The 16,179-nt window shown below is 39.7% G+C and overlaps 1 long non-coding RNA gene and 1 pseudogene across 1 annotated transcript in view; both read left to right on the top strand.

The window, feature by feature from the left end:
- LOC120590270 (uncharacterized) overlaps nucleotides 1-16,179 on the top strand; it is a 33,636-nt gene that overhangs the window by 484 nt on the left and 16,973 nt on the right. The window lies entirely within an intron of this gene.
- On the top strand, nucleotides 53-15,871 carry LOC120590269 (tripartite motif-containing protein 34-like; annotated as a pseudogene).

Genomic DNA, 16,179 nt, shown 5'->3' with positions numbered 1-16,179 from the left:
GTGTTTTTCCGTGGGAGATTGGAGGTGAAATTTTCCCTCTCTCCTTGTGCAGTGTCTGGGGTGTGGTAGCTTGTCAAGCAAGAGCTGTGTCTTCCATTGTTTAAGACTGTGGGTCCCGTAGTGCACCCCAGCACTTATTTTAGCCACACGGACAGGCACTCAAAGGGCATCCCCTCAGATGGTTGCCCCGCACCCACGGAGGCGGCGGGCGGTGGTGGAGGCGGCGACTCGGATAGAGCCGCGAGGGTGCAGCAGGGGAAATGGCCCAAGGCTTGGGTGGGGCACAGGCACTCCCCAGTCAGCTCTGTCCACGCGGCGGCAGCAGGGGAACGGTGCACACCCAGCGGTGCTGGCTGGTTGGAGGGAGATGCGACAGTGGAGCCCCCAGCAGCCCCGACGCTGGCAAGGTAGGAAAGTGGCGTTGCAATGGCGCCCCCACCGCCTCCTTCACCTGTAGTCTCTGTTTCTGGGGAGAGTCCAACAGGCTTCCTTTCCTCTTTCTGGAGATGAGTCCCCTTCACATGTGGTCTGGGCACTTCTCAAACTTCTGCTTTTGCGTTGGGTCCTTGAAGCAACATCCTTAAGTCCTTTAAGTCCTGTGAACGAGCTCTTTAAGAGAGGAATCTCCGTTGCCTACACCCCTAGTGTTCTCCTGGGCATAAGCCTTGTTGGTTTTTGAAGCCAGACACTTTGTGGGCTCCATTTCCAGCGCAGGTCCTCAGGGCTGGGACCTGATGTGGGGCACAAACCCATAGGTCTCCAGCAGGAGCTGCACTTTGTGAAATCCCTCCAGCACACACCACTCATGTTGCCATATCTATCTCCCTGTTTGCTGTGGAGCACTTGCATCACTGCTTAAGTAATGGTGGCGTCACCCTCCCAGTGTGAGGACTCAGGCTCCTCTGCATTTACCTCTTCTGTGCCCTGTGGCAACAGCTCTTTGAAGTCCCATTGTGAATAAATTCTTCAGCCCCAAGGCAGAATGCATATTCTGCTCTCCCTCCTCTATAGGCTCTGGATGTGTGCCAGGATTGTTTGGATCTTGAATGGGATGAGAAACAATTGGAGGTCCCACCCCCACGTTTGGATTAGAGCTTGGGGCCTAAACGGAGGTAGACATTTAATATCGACTCCCAATATGATATTACCTCTATTGTGTTGCTCAGCTGAGCCTGATCTGAACCATAGTCTCTGCAGCCAGGGGCTAACTGCATTTGGTCTCAAGACTATTGTCAGTATCTGGATTATTAGCTGGATTACACCTCCAGTTCACCTTGAGCCTCATTCTTTAACAGGTTCCCTTCATGTATGATGAACCTGGCACCAGTGGACATCTTTATTTGGTCCGAAATTGTTTATATACAGTCCTTATAGCTTTTCCTCCCTAGTGCAGAGCAAAGGGAAAACACTGATTACCTCATCCAGGAAATCTTTCTTTTACCATCAAACTCTGGCAACCATTAAGACATTAACATCTACTGAGATTTTTCTTCGTTTGCTTCATAGCCCCATTTACCTGGTGTTCCTGATAAAACTCCTGAACCTAGACTGAGGCCACAGGGCCTGTTGAGTCCAGGTGGGAGAATGAGCATCACTGTGCTACTACTCTGTGATACTCCCTCTGACTGACCACCAGCATCATATTTAATTTGGATGGTCGTTCCCATCAGTGCAACCTGATAAGACATAAAGTGCCAGGGTCGCTTAGTTTAGCTGAGGATACAGGACAGTAGACAGCATGGCAGCATGGCTGCCTCAGGTGAGCTCTCGGTGATGTATGTCTTCACCGTGTTACTGGAGGTACTTTATCCCTGTTATCTCAGCCTTTTAAGAAGCCGGACTAAGTGGAAGTGTGTGAAATACCGTACGTTGCATATCCCTAGAGCTACGAAGCACTGATTGCCTTGTGAAAGCGCAAGAGCACACTTTTCAGAGGCTAAAGGGTACACAGTTGTTAATAAGAGTCACAAATCCCCATGAAAAATGAGGCCTCTGCTTCCTAACGGGCGTTTACAGTCTGTTTAAAGCCTTCCTAGTCCAAGCGTACGTTACACATGAGACCATTTTTGCTGTTAGTAAGATGGCCTTGGGAGGCATCTCACTTTCCACTTTATTGTAACCCAGTCGGTTTCCCAGAAAACAAAAATGAAAACAAAGCACAACTTACTAGGATAAGAGTAAACCAATATTATGTTTACAGGAAGAAAACCCAGGCTGATGCTGACCCTTTGTTCCTAGGTGTCTCACCTAACTGCCAGTCTTTTCCTCTAACTTCATCTTATGTCTCATTCTCATCCCCTGCTCTCCATTTTCTTCATCACCTTGTTCTGAAAGTTCTCATCATCTCTCCCCGGGCAACTGTGTGTGCATCTTACTAATCTTCCCAATTCCACACTGCATCCATCTAACATTCCACAGCCCAGAGGCAGAGCTAATTGTGTCCCCGCTCTTCTGTGAGGGGAAAGAAAGCATGGATAATTACTCTTTGCTCTTAGAAAAGAGTCCCTAAATCTTACATAATTTGGGCAATGCCATATATCGTGGTCACTGCAGGCTCTTGTGATACTAAAGGCCTAGCCGTTTTCTGCAGACCAGAAACACTGATGTTTTCAAACTAGACAAGCTGATAGGATTCCATGAACAGGTCATTTCCTCTACCTATACAGTTTTTCTCTCTCTCATTTCCCTCATCTTCTTCAGCTTTCTCTCAATCCTTATGTTTTCAAGATGGAATTGTTGGACAATCCTTTATCTGCTCCAGTTATTCGATTCTGCAACATGTAAATCTTTCTAGTAGTGCATTTCACATCAGCTTGCGCATATATATATATGGCTGATTACTTAATTTATTACTAATATCATGGTAATGTCAAGTTCATAGTGGTTTAAGCTATCTGTTTAGACTCATCTTTGTGTTTATGGCTATTAGTGCAGTTGCTAGCATATAATTCATCATCAGTGATAATTAGTCGATTGATCTTGCCTAATATTTTGAGACTTTTTTCTCAAGACTGATATTTATTCCATCTATATTTCTGTATTTTAAGATACAGAAATACTTGTATAATTCAGTGGGTATATTTACACTATCTGCCTCTTCGTCATCAATTACATACATACATTTTGGCTGCTATCAACATCCTTGGAAAATATTCGGGCCAAGGTAAAATCTCATCATTTACAAACACAGGACTTCCCAGAATCTCCCTGCTGGTCTGGATCTGGATGTTTACACACCCCTATGGCTCTGGGTATTTGATAGATACCTTAAGTTACTTCTATTTGTCTTTGACTAACTCAGTGATGTAAGAAGAGACCTACATCAGGTTCATCCCCAATCTGTGTATTGAAGATAAGTGATCTTTGTATGTCACTTGATATCTCTATTTACACATCCGATAAAGGGTTTTCTTTTGTCATGGGCACAAATGAACTGTCCTACATCATGTCATGATAAATAGAGAAATCACTGAAGACATACAGGAAGTAATGGCAATGGTTACACTGTAAGTAAGCTAGTCAGAGCAGGTCTTTCTGGGAAAGGAACCTGAAAGCAGAGAGTTAACTGAAGAGTGTGAGTCCTGTTGCTACCAGGGCAGCATTGCACGCTGACAGAAGAGCAGGTGTAATGCCCAGACACATAAGTGCTTTGGTGCTTTTAACATCTAGGGTGTGTTTTGGACATGGGAAAGAAAACACAGGACAGATGGTGGGTCACACAAGGATCTTGGTAGAAAAGGCTTCAGGTCATCCTTTTGTTCAGTAAGAGTAGAGGAAAAGAGCAATCATTGCACAGAAAAGAATGAAATTTGTTATGTCCTACGGACCAGAGTAAAGCTTTTGAAATAATTATGAGTCGGCCTTTTTACCAGGTCACCAAGCTCCTTTCCTTGGTTCTTCACCTTTTCTCTTTTTCCTTCAGGATTTGGTCTTGGCCCACCTTGATGCCTACACAATTAGTATCGTTTTATTCCTGTGTGTCTAACTCTGCCACTTCTTAACCTTTCCAACTAGGCAGGGATCTGTGAGCAAGAGGAGCCTCAGATGTCAGGACAGGTAGGAGCAGGGGAGCAGCTGAGATGGCTACAGGAATCCTGGTGAACATACAGGAGGAGGTGACCTGCCCCATCTGCCTGGAGCTCCTGAAAGAACCCCTGAGCCTAGACTGTGGCCACAGCTTCTGCCAAGCCTGCATCACTGCAAACAGCAAGGAGTTTGTGATCGGGCAAGGAGAGAGCAGCTGCCCGGTGTGCCGAATCAGTTACCAGCCTGGAAACCTACAGCCTAATTGGCATCTGGCCAACATAGCAGAGAGGCTCAGGGAGGTCAGGTTGAGCCCAGAGGAGGAGCGGAAGAGAGATCTCTGTGTGCATCATGGAGAGAAATTCCTGCTCTTCTGTAAGGAGGATGGGAAGTTTATTTGCTGGCTCTGCGAGCGGTCTCAGGAGCATCGTGGTCACCACACATTCCTGGTGGAGGAGGTTGCCCAGGAGTACCAGGTAAGAACCAAGATAGAGGAAAGACAGAATAGGAAATGATACTTGATGGGAAATTGGCATTTGCCTCTGATTACCCTGACACCTAGCCCTTAGGTGTCAGGGTAATCAGAGGCAAATGCAAAATTACCTAGCCCTGAGGCCTATGATCACTTTTCTTCCTATGCTCACCTTCCAAGGCCTGAGGACTATGTCTGTGCATTCCACCCAGTTACAAAAGGAGAAGCCTAGTGTGCTTAAGCCTAGGCTGTTAACCAGAAGAAGATGTTTTTGTACTTTGTGCTAATGTGGATGTGTGCTGTCCAAGCAAAGCTGTCATTTCCTCTTTGAACAGGGGTAACTGGGGAGCTGGATGGATTGAGAGGTAAGTTCCTTGCTGCAGGATCAGTGTTCTTCCAGGACAAACAGAATCAGTTTTCTTTTTGAGAGGGAATGCTGACTTCTGTTACCTAAGTATAAAGAACACATTCACCACTTCTGGTTTTCTTCCAAGTCATAGATTCTAATTGCCATTCTCAATGTTTCCATAAACTCTAGATTCTTTGGACATCAGCCTGATTTCTTCCCCAGTATCCTCTATTCTGATGATGAGAAAGCCCATAGCTTGACTCTAGTGTTATTCCTCTCTCTCAGAAGAAGCTCCAGGCAGCTATGGAGAGGTTGATGAAGGAGAAGCAGAAAGCTGAGAAGTTGGGAGCTTACATCAAAGAAGAGAGAACTTCCTGGAAGGTAGAAGGAGACACTTCCTGAGGAAGTTAGAAATCTGGGCAGGACCATGGGTGTTACTCACAAGCAGCCATTTTCTCCTTGTTCCCTGACAGTTTGATATGTCCAAAGTCATTTATTAGCCTTTTTCTTTTTCCTTTCTCTGATTAGGGGTGCTAAAAAAAAAAAAAACATGTCAGAAATAAACACAGATATTTGGAGGAAAGCATTGTCAGACTCTGGTGAGGATGGCTAGTGAATTCTGTGCACCATTCCTGCCATGATTTGGAGCCTCTAACTCTTCCAGAGGATGACAGCTGGCAATGGCATATGGTTCTGTCCTCGGTGTTCAGTGGTAATTAGAGGGTGGGTGTGGGGTTCAGGAATAATGTAGGTGGGCAAGACTAGACTGTCCTGGGTAGCTGTGTGAAAGCTGAGCCATACCCAGGTGTCCCACCTTGGCTCAGGGTTGGTCTCAATAGCACAGCTGAGGCTATTCTTTTGGAATGTGATGGAGAGAAAATAATAGGAAAAGTCAGCTTCCCCAAGAATCACTCCCCTGCTTCCTTCTCCCTTTCCTGTGAGAACTTCCACATCAAATACTTCTTTTTCTGACTCCCAGTCTCTGCCTGATTGCCTGAGTTCCTCTCTCTCTTTCTCATTCCTGAAGAATCAAGTAGAATATTAGATACAAAGTGTCCAGAATGTGTTTAAAAAACTGAGAGGTACCCTGGACAGTGTGGAACAGAAGGAGGTGCAGAAGCTGAAGAAGGAGGAGGGAGAGGCTCTACATTACCTGGCGGAGGCTGCAAATGAACTGGTCCAGCAGAGCCAGTTGGTGAGAGTTCTCATCTCAGATGTGGAGCCTCGATTAAAGGGGTCAACAATGGAGACGCTGCAGGTAAGACTTTGGACGAAGCACCAGCATCTGAGGTTTGAGGGAAATAAAAGTCTTCCTTCTCTGCTGTGTTGCTGTGTTCTTTCTGGTGGTGACACTAAGATCTCTTCGGCCTTGCAGCACCCCTTCCCTGCATCTGTTTCAGAGGTTATAGGGATAATTGAATGCATGAATAGCAAAGGAAAATCTCATTTTTATTAATTAATCAAGTGTAGTGCAAAAATTTGACCGTGATAAGGAGATCCATTGTGTCCACTGATATTCTATATGCTCCTGTTATCTGTGATCTAGTGTTAAGCATTTATTAGGTACTTTTTCATGATCCAAAGTTTTTTTTTTTCCCCTCATGGAATGTGTTGAGATTTTTCTCCTCTATCTCTATTTTCTGAATAAACAATTGAGAAGGACTGGTATTATTTACTCTTTAATTATTCAATAGATTCACCAGTAATGCTATCTCACTGAGGACTTTTGTTTTTGGAAATGATTAAAATAGTTTTGTTTTGTTTTGTTTACTTGTATTAGGTTTATTCAGAATATTTATATCTCTTAAGTCAATTTTTGGTACTCTACATCTTTGCAGAAATTTGTTTATACTAAGTTGTCAGATTTTTAAATATAATGTTAATTATAATCCTGTGGTATTCCTTTAATTTCTACAGTAGTCAGTAATGTCTTCTTTTTTATTCCTGGGTTTGGTGATTTGTTTTTTTGTTTTATTTTTATTTATTTATTTTACTTTTTTACTTCTATTTTTTGGTTAATGTAGTTATATTTGGTAAAATTTATTGATTTTTTTCAAAAATAAACTTTACAGTTTCATCAATTTTATCTAATTTTTAACCTTTTTATATCATTGATTTCTGCTCTCGCCTTTACTGTTTCAAATACATGTATCTGTGTGTGTGTCTGTTGGGTTTAATTTATTATATTTTACTAGTTAAGTGGAAACAGACTACTGATTTGACAAAATATTTTATGATATAGTTTATAATGTATAAATACATGGTTTTTACTTCATTTTATACATTTGGATTATTTAGTTGTTATTATCATTCAATTCAACTTTTTTTCCAATTTGCTTTGTGATTTTTTTCTGTTAACCCTTGGGATATTTGAAAGTGTATTGTTTAATTTAAAAACACTTGCTGATTTTTACTTCTGCTTCTGTGTATTTCAAATTTAATTCCATTATAATCAGAAAACATATTTTATTATTTCAATCTTTTAAATGCATTGGCGCTTTTTTTATACCTAAAATATTGTAGGTCCAAAAATATTTATATGAATTTGAAAGGAATGTGTATTGTGCGTTCATTAGGTGAAGCGGTCTATACACGTCAAGTCAAGTTGGTTATAGTATCAGCCATGTCTACTCCATCCTGAATGGTTTTCATACAGACTGTTCTGTTGATTATTGAGAGTGAGTTATTGAAATCTCTGAGCATTATTATTGAATTGTCCAATTATTCTGTTAATGCTTTCTATTTCACTTTGTGTATTTTGAACCTCTGCTCTTAGGCGCATGTACATTTTAATTTTTACATCTTCTTGACATACTGAAAATTTCCCTCATTCTTATAATATTTATGTTCTTAAAGTTATTTTGTGTAATATTAATACAGACACGAGCTAGCCCATGATTCCTGTTTGCATTTTTTTTTCTTTTTCCTTATTTGTTATTGTTGAAAGTCAGAAAATTTATATTTTTTACGTAATCCCTAAAGAGATATATTAATACCCAAATGGGTTTTATTTATTTTTAAAGAATTTATAATTAAAATACAGCTAACATATAATATTGAGTTTATTTCAAGTGCCAGGTGGGTAGTATTTTTTAAATCTTTTTTTAAAAAAAAATTAAATTAAATTACAGTTGACGTTCAATATTATATTAGTTTCAGGTATAAGCATAGTGGTTAGACATCTATATAAAATGATTCCCCAATTAGTCTCGTACCCACCTGATACCATATCTATAGTTGTTATAATATTATTGACTACATTCACTATGCTGTACTTTACATCCCTTGACTATTTTATACCTGGCAATTTGTACTTCTTAATCCCTTCACCTTTTACACCCAGACTTCCAGCCCTCCCTCCCGTCTGGCAACCATCAGTTTGTTCTCTATATCTATAAGGTTATTTCTGCTTTGTTTATTTTGTTCTTTAGATTTGACATATAAGTGAAGTTATATGGTATATAATTGTCTTTCTCTGTCTGATTTGATCTTTGCATAATACCCTCTAGGCGCTGCCATGTTGTCATAAAATGTTAAGATTTCATTCTTTTTCTTTTTTATGGTCAAGTAATACTCCATTCATTGTATATATGTACTACTTCTTCTTTATTCTTTCATCTTTTGTTTGGAGCATTTAATCCATTTACATTTAAAGTGGTTAATGATGGGTATGTAGTTACTGCCATGTTATTGTTTTCTGATTGTTTTTGTAGTTCTAGCTTTCTTATTCTCTTGGTCTCTTCTTTTGTATGCTGATGATTTACTGTAGTGTTGTGTTTGGATTCTTTCTCTTTATTGATTGTATATCACTTGTAGATTTTTGGTTGGTGGTTACCATGTGCTTTATATGTACCAAGCTATATTTACAACAGTCTATTTTAAGTTGATGGTTGTTTAAGTTTGAATATATTCTAAAATCACTACCATTTTTACTCACCAATTCCACATTTATGCTTTTGTCATTATTTTTTACGTCTTTTGTGTGTGTGTGTGTGTGTGTATACCCTCTTAAATTACTGTTATAATTACACATGATCTTCCTACTTTTGCCTTTTAACCTTTGTACTAGCTTTAGTGTTGGTCGATCCACTGTTTTTATTATGTTTTAACCTTTGTCAGTGAGGAATTTTTTCTTTGTGATATTTTCTTAATCATATGTTTGACTTTTTAAAATTCTTCTTAAAGAATTCTCTTGAACATTTCTTAAAATACTGGTTTTGTGGTGAGGAAAACCTTTGGCTTTTTCTTATCTGAGAAGGTTTTTATGTCTCCTTCGACTCCTTACGATATCCTTGCTGGATAGCGTAATTGTGGTTGTAAGTCCTTGCTTTTCATCACTTTGAATATTTCATGCTAGTCCCTTCTGGCCTGCAAAGTTTCTGTTGAGAAATTAGCTGACCATCTTAGGAAGCTCCCTTACAGGTAACAAAGTGCTTTTCTCTTGCTGTTTTTAAGAGTCTCTCTTTGACTTTACCTTTGGCCTTTTAATTATGGTGTGGACCTCTGGGCTCATCTTGTTTGAGATTCTCTGCACTTCTTGTACTTGTAGGTCTCTTTTCTTCCATAGGTTAGGGAAGTTTTCAGTCATTATTTCTTTCAGTGGGTTTTTAATCCCTTACACTCTATCTTCGTCTGTTATTCCCATGATGAGAATGTTGTAATGTTTGCTGTTGTCCCAGAGGCCTCTTAAACAATCCTCATTTTTTAAATTCTTTTTTCTTGTTGCTGTCATGATGGGTGTTTTCTGCTATCTTGTCTTCCACATCTCTGATTCAGTCCTCTACCTAATGTAATCTACTGTTGATTCCATCTAACGTATTCTTCATTTCAGTTATTGTAATTAACATTTTTAACTGTTTATTTTTTATGTTTTAAATTGCTTTTTTAATATTTTTGATCTCTTTGTTGTAGTTCTCACTGAGATAATCTATTATTTTCCTACATTCATTAAGCATCTTTACAACCAGTGTTGTGAACTTTGCATCTGGTAGATTGTTTGCTTCCATTTTGTTTAGTTATTTTTCTGAAGTTTTGTCCTGTTCTTTTGTGACCTGTTTCTTTGTCTCCTCATGTTGGCTGTCTCCTTATGTTTGTTCTATATATTAGGTAGATCCACTATGCCTCCCTGTCTTGAAAGAGTGACCTTATATAGTAGGTGCCCTGTTGGGTCCACTGGCATAGTCTCTCTGGTCACCTGAGCTAGGTGCTCCAAGAGTGTCCCTTGTGTTGATTGTGTGTGCTCTCCTATTATAGTTGAGCTTTGATTGCTGTTTGCACATCAGCGGGTGTGATCAATCCTCAGGCTGCTGGCTGTGACAACTGGTCATGACATCAGTGAACAAGCTATTGTGCAAAGACTGACTCCAGAGATTTTAGCAGGTCTCTGGTATCTGCTTATTCTTCTCTTTGGGTGTGTCATTTGTGGCACTAATTGGGTAATGCTCTGGTGTGCTCTGAATCAGGCTACCAAATGTGTTAGTTCTGTGGCCCCTTTGGAGGGGCTCTGGTGCAGGCCAAGGGCAAACACTGCCTGTATCCAGCCCAGGGCCACCTGGTATAAGCTACAATGCAATCTGTAGTTGGTAGCTGCCTGTACTGGGCTTAGAGGTACCTGGGAAAGCCTATACCGTGAACTGAGGCCAACTGCCACTACTGCCAGATTTGCAGCCACTTAACAAGAGGTACAGGGCACAGTGAGCTCTGCTTCTACTTGTTTGGGGTTTGTAAACCTCTGAGAGGTTTTAGGAATGTCAGTGCAGGCTCAAGCTGACCTCTGAAAGAGGTTCAGGCCAGATGCTTGTATTGGATAGGATGGGGTATCAGAGGATCACCAAGGTAGGGAAAGATCAGTGTTATCCAGGTTAGTGGAAACAGATTTGGTGCCTGCGTGAGCCTGCAGGTTGTGTGGGGGCAGGGCTCAACAAAGAAACAATGATACCTGTAGGCACTTTAGTCTTCAAGAGAGCTGCCCCTCCAGCCCTCACGTTGAAGCCAGACAATTCAGTTGCTCTCTATTTGTCTCTGGCACTTTGAGAGCTTCTCTGGAGCTTAACACAAGTGTCTGTGGGTGAGTCTGTGCTAAGGCCCCTTAAGAGGATGCCTGATTCTACAGCAGTCCTTCATCTCACCCAATCTGAGTCTCTTCTGATTTTCACAGCCATCTGTTGTGGGAATTCTTTTCCTGACACTGGTGGTTCAGACTGGGGAGCCCAGTGTGGGACTGTGACTTCTCGTTCAAGTACCTCTTTCAAGTATCTCGTTCAGATACCCCTGTTGTTTCATAACCACCACACGTAGGTGTGGGACCAGCCCATTACATGTCTCTGCCTCTCCTATCAGTCTCGATGTGGCTTCTTCTTTATATCCTTAATTATAGGAGTTCTGTTAAGCTCATCTTTAGGTGGTTCTCTAGGATGTGTTTGTTTTATAATTTAGTTGTCATTTTGATATGGTTGTGGAGGGCGGGGGGAGGGACGAACACAGTGTTTTCTGACTCTGCCATCTTGACAGACGTCTATCTTTTTACTTTTGCCATATTTGTTTCTTTGAATCCAAAATATAAGTCTTGTAGATAGCAACAATTGAATCTTGCTTTTTATCTAGTCCAACAATCTCTGCTTTATACTTGGCGGATTAAGAAAATAACAAATAACATTTAATGCAATTGTTAATGTGACTCTATTTAATTTATTACTGGGTTATTTGCTTGTATATGTCGCCTGCAATTTTCACTGTTCTCTTCCTAAAGTCAGCTTCTTTAAACAGACATTTGTAACATAAAATTTAAAGTTTTTCTATTTTCTTACTGTATTTTTTAAAGATTATTTGTGATGGTTGCTGTTCTGGTTAGAATAGGCTTCTTATCATTTCGTGGTCTACTTCAGATTAAAACTAACTTGATTCCAGTGAAATACAGAAACTTGCATTCAACATCTCTTTATATTCTTCCAGCAACAACACAGTGATGCTTTTAATATGGGCACCTGATCCAATGCAGACCAATGCCATGTGCAGGCTTCAGAGTTTTGTGATATAACTGGGAAGAGAAGTTCTCTTTACTTGTAGAGTCAATATGAGGAGATTCATGTTTCCTTCCTGAACTGAGGATACAGTCAATATAGAGAGAACAAATAGAATTTGGAGAATGACATAGACCAGATCATGATGACAATGTTTGAGCTTCAGAATTAAGCTTTGATTAAAATTATACCTATCCCCCAAATTCCTTTTCTCTATTTAATCTAGTTTTAATTGCTGATATTCATATACAGCTAAAAGCCCTGATACAGAGAGCAAAGCAATTGCTTTGTGTCTGTAGACCTAGCGGTTGGCCTAGTTTTTGGTATCATGGAGGAAGTAAGTTTGAGTTAAAGGAGACCAAATATATTGGTATATATCTGTGCAAACGAATAAATTTTTATGACAAGGAAAATCAGATGACTAGAAACTGCTAACAATGTGGACTAAACTGGCTTGGTAGAGACTGGAGTGTAGGTAAATGCTGCAGTTTTTAGGACAGTGACCAAGTGGATATTGGTAACATTATGGACAAAGAGGTATAAGGGAGGAGACAACTTGGTCAGTAAAGAATAAGGTGCCTTAGAGACTAGGTCACTGGTTCCTGTGGCTTCTTTACTAAAGGATATGTTAACCTGAATTCAAAGGACAAAATTAAGTAAAAATAAAAAGCTTGGAAGTCAACTGCACATACGTATGTGTTGAATTTAAGGGAGCGAATGAGGTTACTTAGTGTATAAAATGAGGAGAGTCTTGAGGAATGCCTACAGTAATACATTTTGACTGTACCCCCAGCAGAAGCCACATAAACTTCTTGAAAAACATTTTGATTACTCACTCATCTTTGATACTCCAAATATTGGCACAATACTTGACAAGTAATAGTATATTACTTCACATTTATTCTGAATACATGGACAAACCATTAATTATTCAAATAATCTCATGAGGAACTCTATGAACTGGGGGAAAATATTATGGGCCTCCTGTTTTCTTCATAAATATAGCCCATCTTCAGGTACTCGAAGCCTCATGCTTTCACAGATGTAAAAGCTATTTCTACCTTTTAGGAAACCTGACAACCTCACACTGAATGATTGGTCTGGGTCTCTTTTCTTTACTTTTTGGCTGTCATATTGGGACTATCTCTATTCCCACCACATCAGGAGGTGGTGGGATGTGATGAAGCTTTGTAAGTGCAGAGGGCCTATTATTTCTTGACTTGTGTTTTTTCTTTTCTTTCTAGGATGTGAATGGCATCATGGAAAGGTACACGTGAGAGACCAAAGATGGTCTTTCTGTGCTGTGAAAAGTGGTTTAAAGCCAATACAGGTGTTTGGTGGTTAATTAGAATAAAATATCTCTCAGGGCAGAAAAATTTGAGTGTAGTTTTATCTTAAATTTCTGTTCATGAATCATGGTTAGTGTGTTCTATAAGAATGAACTTGATTCTGGGGATTTTGGGTGAGCAGAATGTGCAGTTTGGGTTAGTAGCAGTTAGGAATAAGGTGTTATATTTTGTACCTTCATACATTTTATTCATCTTGCATGCCCATATCGAACTCAGGTTACTATATTTCATAGCTGCTTTATCTTTTATGAGTAGGTCAATGTAAAGGCAGCATCCTTGTACCTAAATTTGCACATCTACTTGGCTGCATCAGCCTATTCAGACACGTGAAACTCAGACCACACTTACTATGATGCTCATAATGTCTTCTTTTCCAAGTGTTATAATTTTTCCCAGTGATCATAAAATCTCAGATGTTATTCTGAGGGCCTTTCTACTGAGAAGCAGACTTGAAAGGTTTTGGTCCTCTTCAGACAGTATACTGACACTTGACAAGTCTCAAACAACAAGGGGCCAGGTTCTACAATCACACTTTCAAGTCATAACCAGGGAATCCACATCCATACAGTGACTTTGCCACAAATTAATTTGTTTTGGGGAATCAAAGTTTTGCATTAAAAAAATTATTTCATATAATTTAATATGATTTCTAGGAGGTAGAGAGGGAGAGGTTAGTTATTTTATTTTGGAAGAAATAAACTGCTTCTTGAGAGATTCAAGGTTTCCCAAGGTCAGACAGAGGGTAACTGAGAAGGTGGACAGGAGCACATTTCTTCCGGCTTCAAGGTTAGGAGTCTATTCTCTCATTTCTCGCAGTCTCCAGAGAAGTAGGTTCAAATGTTTCAATAGGGTGAATAAATAGGAAGTTAGTAGTTTTGGACAGACAAAATGTCACAGAGATAAGTGTCAATTTCTGTCATCCTTAGGAGTAAGATTTTGGTTCTGAAGATGCCAAAAACCTTTTTCAATAAACGAAAGAGAGTGTTCAAAGTTCCTAATTTGAGAGGGATCCTGCAAACGTTTAATGGTGAGGAATGTTATGTGGGTGGCTGTGGGATTCTTGTAATGGTGAGTGCACAATAGAGAGGAGAGTTCAGTTTCTAGATGTGGATAGAGGAGACAAAGGAGGATGGATATCATGTGCTGATAACATGATCATATGTGAAGAGAATTGTCTAGGTGTCTGGTTCATCTCTCATTCCTCCGTCTACTATCACACGTCCCCAGTCCTTCCTCTCATCTGGAGAGGAAATAGATTTTAATGCTGGCTCTTTTGCTTATATTTAATATTATAGATTATTTTCATTTCAGAGCTGAAAGATGTGTGATGCTACTGGTGTAAGGAGAAATCACAATATCATGAAGACACTCTATTCTCACCTTCATTCAGAATTTTGCTTTTTTTTTTTTTAACCAGGTCTCATTTCTTAAGACTCATGTTTTCCCTCCCAGCATGCACACACACACACACATATTATATTTCTGCAGTGTTATACCTCTCTCCAAGAACAGAACTAATATCTTCCCGTTCCCACACATGTTATTCTCAAGATTCCTCTTCAGTGTCACAAATAAAGCTACATCATATCCCTCACCTAACCTTGTGATTTTTCTACAGTTCACATGATCCTCGATATTCCTGAGAATAATCCAAATGTTGCTATTTCTTCATCAGAGACAAGTGAGATATGTGTTAGTTTGCAATACAAATTATCTACATCAGAACAGCAATTATAATGATTATGGTGTCCTGAGATCACCCATTATCACATCAGGAAAACATTACTGGGAGGTAGATGTATCAATGAAAAGTGACTGGATCCTGGGAGTATATGGTAAAAAATGTCCTGACTCCAAACTTATGGGTTTTATTAGACAAAGTTAGAGTTATCAGCATGGTTTCTTGAGATAATCAACCTAAATATGGTTACTGGGTTATAGGGTTACAGAATCAGTTGGAATATAATGCTTTTGAGGACTCTTCCTCCCCCAATCCCTTGATAATAACCCTTTCTCTGAATGTTCCTCCCTGTCGTGTTGGGGTTTTCATAGGTCATAATGCTGGCACTGTCTCATTTTTCAATGTCACAAGCCATGGGTTTCTCATTTACAAATTCTCTTCATGTTCCTTTTCCCAGGAAATTTTTCCATATTTCAGTCCAATGAAATGTGCTGCCCCCATAGCACTGTGTTCTCCAAACTCTTAACCTCTTACACCCTCACCCACTTCTGTGTGTGCCTCTGACCTTGGGTGCATCTAATACACTAGGTTATCTGCACCATTCTAACCATATTTTCTTTGCTGCCCTCCTTTATTCCATTTATCAACAGAGTATACAATTTGCCTTTGTCATATTTTTCCTAATATCCTGTTTGCATTAGTAGAGAATCTTAATTCATCCTTTTTCGCACTCCCAGGGAAAGTGACTAATGCTTTAAAATGAAAGACCAGTATTAAAGAATCACCTCTCCCCAATTTTTACAATCTCATGTCCTCTGTCACTGACTGAAAAGATGAAGGAAAGCTTTTCAACTAGTTTTGTATATTATTGAAGACCTTGTATAGGAGTCATTCACTACAAAATTTGTCGTCAGGGAAGTGTCTGTTTACCCATGATGATCCTTATTTATCAAGGAGTGAAGGAGAAAATTTCATAAATAATATGTACTAATTGGAGGTTTTGTGTCCACAGTGTCTGAGTTCAAGTCTTGTCTCTCCAAATATCTACAGCATAACCCTGAATAACACTTGAATGCTGACTTTATTTTCTTAAAATAATCCTGGTATAAAAACTGCAGTCTTGTGAGGATCATGGTGAGAAGATAAATGTCATTAAGTATGAAACATCTAAGTGTCACAACTTAATAATAAATATTTGCTCTACTAGTTACCAAAAATAGAAGCTCTGTCAGTGTCTCGCAAAAGAGGTTTTTGTGTTCTCGGGAGCACTAGGGTCATTTTACTGA

Source organism: Pteropus medius, unplaced genomic scaffold, assembly GCF_902729225.1.
Source record: "Pteropus medius unplaced genomic scaffold, Ma_sr-lr_union100, whole genome shotgun sequence".
Taxonomy (NCBI): Eukaryota; Metazoa; Chordata; class Mammalia; order Chiroptera; family Pteropodidae; genus Pteropus; species Pteropus medius.
This window is presented reverse-complemented; position numbering and strand designations above follow the sequence as displayed.